The sequence below is a fragment of the Nipponia nippon genome, unplaced genomic scaffold (assembly GCF_047370975.1).
Source record: "Nipponia nippon isolate SJK-2023a ecotype South Korea unplaced genomic scaffold, ASM4737097v1 scaffold_2, whole genome shotgun sequence".
In the NCBI taxonomy this organism is placed as follows: Eukaryota; Metazoa; Chordata; class Aves; order Pelecaniformes; family Threskiornithidae; genus Nipponia; species Nipponia nippon.
This window is the reverse complement of record NW_028262336.1, coordinates 28,810,850-28,819,725: the sequence shown is the minus strand read 5'-3', so window position 1 is coordinate 28,819,725 and position 8,876 is coordinate 28,810,850.

The following is an 8,876-nucleotide window of genomic DNA, read 5'->3' as shown; positions in this document are numbered from 1 at the left end:
GAGAAAATTTTACCTACCTTCTTGCATTTGTAAAACAATTGAATTTTCATCCCACTTAAGTAAAAAAAACAACCTCAACCTGTGAGAATATATACTGAAAAGCTTAGCCGATAAGGTAAGTACTATGAAACATTCTGATGCAGAATGCGCAAGTCATTGCCAATGCCAAATGCAGCATCAGTTACATTTAAAAAGTAAATCTATACTGATTTTTACATTATAGCTACAAGATGAAACTAAGCATTTGCTAAACAACTTTGAGCTAATCCATCCGTTGCTAGCAAACAGGAGATAATCACATTTTCTTCAATTATATAGTTTTAGGAAATACTGCCAGCTGTGTTGTCAAAGCACTGAATAGTGCTGTGCTAGAAGCCATGTAATTAAGTACACAAAAGGATCAGATTATAGCTTGTTAAAACCATTACTTTTTCACACCTGAGACTATTGCTCTTTGAATTAACAGGAAGAATAGGAGAGCCTGGTTTCAGGCACTGCTTTAAGTCCTATGTTTGCAACAGTATTTTATTTTAAACACTGAAAATTCAGCTCATCTAAATTAAATAAGATTCTCTGTTTGGATGTTCAAAACAATTTGTTAAAACAGCATTCAACATTTTTAGCTCATCAGTGCTGATCCACTTAATTATCTGTCCAAATATCCTCAGTCTAAAGCCTGTTCTCTATCCTTTTATTTGTAGCTTTTGTCTCCTATAACCAGCTTACACAAGGATCCATGTAGTCTATTCCCTTTGTTGATAGTGATGTATTACAATGTCAGTTCTCCATATGATGTTCACTTTGAACACTGCCTGCGAGCTGTAACAAGGAAATGCGTTGAAATGCATAACAGTACTGTGGAGATGCTTTTGCAGTAAACCAATGCTATCTCCCATAAGCTGCAAAAAAGTTGAACAAAGCACCAGCTCTGTTGTCAATTTGGTGTGGCAACAAAAATGTCTTTTTGGGATTGTAAAAGAACCCTGCCATGTTGGAAAAGGTATGGCTCCATCACCACAGCTAAGGGGGAGGCCAGCAACATGGCAGTTAAACATGAGAAAGAGGCTTTCAGAAAACCCGAGGGTTTAATATGTCTTGAGAGAAAAAAATTGCCAGCCAAACAGCATGCCCACTCTGGTTTGCAAGGAGCTGAGAGCATCCACTTCTTTTAATACACATGCTTTCATCCCCGTCCAGTGCTGTTGTGTTTATTGCCATCCACACAAAGCCGCTTGCAGATGAATCAATGGAAATGGCAGTGGCTTTGGGGTCCAGTCGTACTTTGTGGTTTTGAGGGAGGAAGGAAGAGCGAGTGTTTGCATTTATGTTCTAAATGTGGTTCTTTATTTACAGCCCACTGCAGTTGTGCTCATTAGCAATGGTATGCATCACAGACTGAAAAGCTGGGCCAACAAGTTTCCATAAAAAAATTGAAATAAAGAGAAGAAAAAAGGAAATTTAGAATTACGTGATCACATATCTAGTCAGTTGTTTCTTAACTGAAGCAAAGATTGGTGCTTTGCAAGGCACAGAATTTCAGATTCAACAGGTAGTTCCCTAAATGAACTACCTTGTTCTTCTGCACAATATACAGACGTTATCCCTTTAATAGCTTTGGCCTTTAAGATGGCACAGTAACCCACACATCCTCAAATAATACCACCAGATATCCTCAGATGCTTTGTTTGGCAGAACATTTGAACAGAGAAAATATGACAGGTAAAACAATAAATTCACCTGGAGAATCATTACTTTCTCCTAAAAGGCAACCCCACTTGTTACAGGTATAGTCACTGCACTAACATCTTCTGGTGGTTGAAGTTACGTTCGTGCTTAAAATAGCTTGAGTTTATGCAAATGATGCACTGCAATATGAACAGGGCGTTGGCCTCTGCTGCTTTAGACACTGGACCAGTAGGGACCAGTGCATCCCCATGCTCACAGCACAGTTTCCATTTGCTTTTTCCCATGCGTACTCTTTGCACAATTCACTCCTTAAATGGATCTCACATTCCACCAGCCATCTCTCTCCCCACAACAGATATCCGTCAGAGGACAGATCATCATGAAGGGAAAATAGCCAGCGTGGTTTTTTTCTTAGATGGATTTTTGGCAAACGGGCAGACAGTTTAGAGCACAAATGTTATGAAGCGGAGTTGCCAAGTCACAAGGCATTTCCCTTTTCCTGGTCAGCTTGCTCCTCTCAACCCTGTCTGATACAGAGGTTTTGGTGCAGCTACCTCATGATGTCTGCGTCCTCTGGAGCCACGTCACTCAGACTGTCATCTTTGCCATGTTGCAGCTGATAGGTTTTGCTTGTGCTTCCAGCATCCTCCTCCTATTTTGGAAAATTACTTTTCATCATCCTGGTATCTGGGTGACCAGTGCAGTTCTGGTACTTTCAGTCTGCAACCTGTTCTAGCACCAGCACAAGGGAGAGGAGGGAGCACCAGACAGAGGAGTTTAAGGAAGATTCATTAGCCTTTGCAAGCCAAATGCAATGTTTCTTATGAACAGACGTAACTAATAGCACCGGTCAGAGGCAGACAAGAGTCAGGAGAACGCAGGTATTGTGTAAGCTCCACACACATTTATGTCACAGTCGGATCCTGATCTCCAACACCCCCTTTGACCTCATATTCAACTTTCTTTTGAATACACCTGCCAGCCATGTTCCGTTGGGCAGTGTTTTTACAGCGTGCAGGGTGACCTCTGAGGACATTGATGACATAATTAAGATATCTCAAAAACTGGGCAAGCTTTAAACCTTCATATCTGGAAGCGCTATATGTATGCTTGAAAGTCTTCTGATGTCTTGCAGAAATCCAGGTTCTCTGTATCCCATCCCTATTTTCCAAATCTTGCTTTAAAGTGAACAGAACAGGAGGAAGTTTATTTTGTGCTGAACATGGGTATAAGCCTAGTTCAGGACTTTATAATTAGTTAGCTTATTTCGCAGAACGCTCCATGTGGCATGCAGCAAGTGATTGCAAAATGAGTAATAAATTAACCTGTAAAAAATATGAAACTTTGGCTCATGACAGATTTCCAAACAGAAGTGTTGGATGTTGGATGTTATTTCGATTTTTAACACCTGCAAGCACATGGAGATCTATTTCTCCACCACGCTCCTAGCCTGAAGCCACAGATATATTTTGCTCATATTGCAAACAAACAGGCTTATCTGGAGTTTAGGGTTTAACTTCTGATTAAGCTTTCAGGTGCTAATGCAACAACAACAATTATTTTAAGGTGGGTGGTTGTACCTATTCCAGTTATGCTGTGCTGCTTCAGCAGATTTTTAATTCTCATGTATGCATTTATTTTGTAGTTTATCTTGGCATTACAAGAAACATTCTTCAGGAATCTCTTGAAATCCCAGCAGTCTTCTCCTGTATATGTCTTTTACATACATTCTTATAGGAGAGAGTTTCTGACAGGCTGTAAGAAGTCTGGTAATTTTATTTCTGACCTGGACATTAAAGGTTGTGCAAGTGTGCTGTGAGAGACTCTTCCTTATTTTCCTATTCCTTTTTACCCAAACAGTTGGCTCAATCAGCTTGCAGAAGGCATCATGTAACTACTACATATAACATCTCAGTTTAGGACTCCCATGATATTGCATTGAGAGTGAATTAGTGAATTGGTCTCCCTAAAATAATACCATAGATTTTTGTTTGCAATATATTAAAATATGCTTTTTATATTAATATATTTTTGTTCTCCTCTTGCATTCAAACTATTCCCAGCAATTAGAGAAGAACATTGTAAATTCTCTTCTGATTTATGGAACCTTAAATAATTTTCTTCAGTGGAACTTACCCTGCTGGTTGCATGGTCAACACATGTTAAACACTTGCTCTGTAAAAGCACTGCTAAGCTCATTAAACTCAGAAGAAAACCCCAAGAATTTAAAAGAAGCTAAAGTAATAATGTAAGTTTAAAATAAATTGAGTGGCTTGCTTTGTCTTAAAAATGTGGTATTAAAACAGAATGGATAACTTAAAAACATCTACTTTTTGGTAGATTATGTGTCATTTTTTTAAAACCAGAGCTGTAGTTATCATAAATGAAAATCTGTAATGCATGCACACATTTAACTAAATATGGTAAAGCCTGCAGAATCACGCTGCAATGTTTGTGCAGACACCAGGGGAGTCAGGAGAGAATTAAGACATTGCTCCGTTAGGGAGACGGCTTCCCTGTTACAGTCTCTGCTTGAAAAGGGAGACCTGAGGGGGATCCCCTTCTTCCTCTTCTAATGTTTATCTTCAGGCTACTGAGTCGCGGTGAAATCTAGCCCATGTTGAAGAGCCTAGCTTTGGCACTGTGGGACTCAGTACGGGCTGCAAACGCCTGCCCAGAGGCTGCCCTGTGCCCTGTGCTGCGGCCAGCGGGCTCTCCAACCGCATCCTTCCAGGAGAAAGCCAGCTGGGTTTGTCCCCATGGGCTCCTGTCGTACCTTTGCTACAGAGCGTGAATCTCAGGCTTGCCCTCTGGCTTATCTGAGCTGCAGTGCTGTATTCTTGTGCTCTTTGCGAGACCTCTGGTTTTGGCTATGGTGAGAGAGAGGACAGTGGGGCAGAGGAACCCAACGCTGCCATGCCATGTCTTTGTATATGCAGGCACTCAAAAGTGTACCTGCTTTTTCGGGGCCATTTGGGAAATATAATATGCAGTCTTCAGGTGCCCACTATGTGGCCGCAGGGGTGATAATCTGACAATATTTTGTTCTTCCTTTGAAACAAAGTCAGCGGAGATACTGGGACTGCTGCCAGGGAAACACCAACATGTAATCTGTAATAAATTATCATTAACTTTCACAGGAGAGACAAAAATAGCATCCCCCCAGTCTTTGAAATCACATGAAATACAATACAAACAGTTAGGTTTGTTATTTGGTTAGGTTTGATACATATTTCTAGGTCACAAAACAGCGTATATTTAATAACAGCTATAACTTCTGGTAGCTCTTAGTCGTTTATGGGAAAGAATTTGATAGTGTTACTTTAGTTCTTGGGGGGACGTGTGCTTACATCTGCACCTTCTCCTCGTGCCTTTGATCTACGGGGCAGTTTTGGAAGATTCCATGTTGGCTGAATAAGCAGTGAGTGCTGTGCCAGGACGTGCTCAGGATTTGGCTACCGGTGGGCAGCAGTGTAGGTAGGAGGTCCTACCTCTAGTTACAGTGAGGGCTTCTTTCCCCAGGGGTCTCTGTCAGTACCGTGAATCTTAAATAGTAGCACAGTGAGGCAAGCTCAGCCCACGATGAGGATGCAGGCAATTCTGGGCATTCACCTCGACTCTGACGGCTCCGTACAACTGCCTTGCACATTATGGTTCTCATCTGCAAAATGGAAGCAGCACTGTCTTACCTTGCCCACTCTGAAGGGGATGTTGAAATAAAGTTTTTCCTCTTTGCTCTGTTGCTAGGATTTGTGCTTGTTATTTTAATTACTGCATTTAGTTAAAGTAGGGACTTTCCTCTCTATGATCAGGCCTTTATTTAAAAAAAGAAAATTATTTTCTTATCTTAAATTGTGTTTAAAAATGCCATTCATATTTGTTAACAGTTGATTGCTTATCCTGGAAAACAAGCTTCAAAAAGACATCCAAAGCAATTGTTTTTGTGCAACTCTTTAGACTGCGGATACAAAGTGAGTGACCCATAGCCTTTAATTAATATACACAATTCACTACTTATTGAATTGTGAATTTAATTGGCAGTGGTGTAAGAATTCCAGAAATAACTGAAGATGTAAATTCCTACAAAAATATGTTACCAAGTTGTCCTGCCTCAAATCTGCAAGAGGAATGCTTTTGTTTATACAGCCCTTAGAGTGATTCATCCACATATTTCTAAATACAGCTGATCTGGGTTTTTTGCTACAGGAGAAGGTTCTCTTCAGACCTCGATAAAGGCTAAACCACATCCATCTCCCTGCAGATGCACAGGAGGCAAATTACAGTCTCCTGAAGCAAGTAGAGAAGAACAACTGATGCTGTTCGTTGCAGGTGGAGTGTGAACTTGCCTCTATGACTAGGTACTGGAGTGGCCATACAACAGAGAGCTGGCCTTGTTCTAAGAGTTTCATACCATTTTAGAGGGATTATACCTCAGTGTACAGTTCAGCCAGGCAGCCTGAAAAGTCAGAAGCAAACATCGTTTGGGTTGCGCTGAATACAAAGTTCTTTGATTTATTTTCCAACTTGAAAAACCTCTGAAAGGGGTTTTGTGGAAAATTCAGCAGAATTGGAGCAACATGTTGCTGCCTGAACCACCTCTAACAGGAACCAAGGAAACAAAGGAGCCGGCTTGCAGAACTTGTGGAGGTGGGCTTGCTGGCAGTGCTAGTGCCATCTCCCTTTCATCCAGGCATCTGATAATCAGGGCACACTCTGCCTCCTGGGGTTTGAACTTACTCCTGCAAGAGGTATCATGGAGAGACTCTACTCTAGACCATGCTGCTTGGGAAATTAGTTCCCTAGTCAACAAAGCTCAGCTGTCTCACAGTCCTTTAAGTCACTAATACCTCACTAATGAGGGCCTCAACATCAATGGCTCTGATCTGCTGATCTGCTCCTCCTGTGCTGCTTTGCTTGCTGATGTCCGCAGTCCCACGTACCTACCCTGTTCTTTGGACTGGACTACCCTTTCTTCTAATTCCCCTCTTCCCCCTGCGTACTTCTGCTCTGCTTCTACTTGGTTTAATCCTTGTCCTCCTTTGCTTTTGTCACCCCACCAAAACAAGGAAATGACAACCTGTGAATAGCAGATCATAAAGACTCAACAGAAATTACACAGACTGGGATTTTCCAACATAAAGTGCTTCACTCCCATGTATTCAAACTCATCTAAAACACCTTTTCTTGTTCTTTTTTCAGCTATGTCTTCGGGAAAGACTATACTTGCATTTGTGTTTTTAAGTTATTCCTTGTCCTGTCTTTGGAGAACTGCCTGCTCTTCTCATCGTTTGGATACTGCTCTTCTCTCTCTTTCTATCTGCATGTTGCACTGCATTCACTCCAATGCTGTGTTAGCAGAGCTGCCCGTTTGCTGCAGTGAGTTGGAGTGGGTCACTTCATAACAAAAGACAAAGTACAGTAGGGATGTGGTGAGAGTACAGACCCCTTAAGACATACTGAACATGCACCAGAGAAGCCTGAAGCAGTGTTTTGCTCTTGTAGTTGCCCTGTGAGTGTGCTGCAGCTTCCCAGGCCCAGTGCCATAATGCAAGGTTCAGTGCAAAGAGGCACGGATGGTTTCAGGATTGATAAGTGAAACAAATTTGAAACCAAGATATATCTAGGTGGGTCTAGAATTTAGCAGTAGCTGCACAGGCAGGAATTTGTACAGGGATACAAGAAAGCAGCTTATATTTCATATTTCTTATGAAAAAGGCAAAAAAGTCCAAATCAGCAAAATAAGCTCCCTAAAGCACTCCCTGTTATTTATAAAGGTCCTAAGAAATCAAGTTGCAAAATTAAGCACCTGAGTTAGGAAGTGCCAGTCATAAGATTTTCTGGCCATCCTCAGTGCCTCTGAATTATGATTCAGGTCTGCATGTATTCTGGCCCACGTCTCATTTACAGTGCATGGGAGACTGCAAAGCAGTTCTATATTTGACTTATATGTACAAAAGAAGAGGATTTGGTTTTGCAAATTAGGTGTTCATCTGACATAGATTGAATAAAAACCATGTGATGGTATCCTACAGAGGTAATAGTGTCTTAGACTTTGCCTGCAGTTTATTACAATGTCTTCTGCTGAAGAGAGGGTTTATTGCCCATCCCAACCTAGTAGCTTTTCTTTTTGTTGCACAGAGGATCCAGTTCAGCAAACACATACTAACCACATGCAATAGCCTTTTGCTGAATTGGAGCCCTAGCAAATGATGCCTACCACAATATATTTTCTTTAAGAAATAACTTATGATGATGATGATTTTGATTTGGAGAGGTTTCAGTTTCACATTAAATAAAAGACATCTATAAACTTTGCTTACTCTTTCCATACACCATTGCCAATGTTCACTTTTAATATCTTTTCACAACACTTAAGCTGCACATTTTTAAGGCAAAGCCTACCATCCTAAATACTCCCTTGGCAGCTGCAGCCAGCAGTTCTCACAGAACAGAGGTACCCAGCATTGCGCTTGGAAAACATGCTTTTACCAGCCTACTGATGATGTCTAAAAAGCGATGTGTCAGGTCTTGCTGAAGGCCTCAGGCTTCAAGTCAATGGAAGCAGGTATACGTACCAATAATTGTTTAGATATCCAATTATGTTTCCTACCAAATGGGTGAAGAGTCTCATCAGAGTGTCCTGTCTAATAGAAAGCAAAATAGATTACATGCCAGGATAAGCAGGTGGGTGAAATGTATCACATTGTTCCCATGAAACTGTGTCTTACAGGTGTCTGATGTTTCATCGTGAAGAATAATATTAATGATTTTAGTACCATTCGTCACTATTTACTTCTGCTTTCGTGGAGTTTATTAAATTCAGATCGGCAAGGTAGGGTAGCAGAGAGGAAATTGAACCTTACGCTCACCTGTGCCAGACGCTGCCACCAGACAGAGCTGCTTTGCACCACTAACTGCAGAAAGGTGTTTTACTTTTCCAGAACAGAAGTGGTAGTCATGGCAGCAGCAATACTGTCAAGCCAAAGATGAAGCTTTCTCAGTTTTTCTGCCTCTTACAGACCCTAAAGAGTCTGGAGAAGAATATGGGAATAGAGCTCACACATATGGTACTTCTACCTAATATTTTCCCAGCCTCCAGCTTTCTGAATCATATGAGGTTTCTATATAATTAAGAAAACCCTTACCTGTGCATTTTCTGTAGCTGCCCATTGCTTCATGTAAAATTGTAG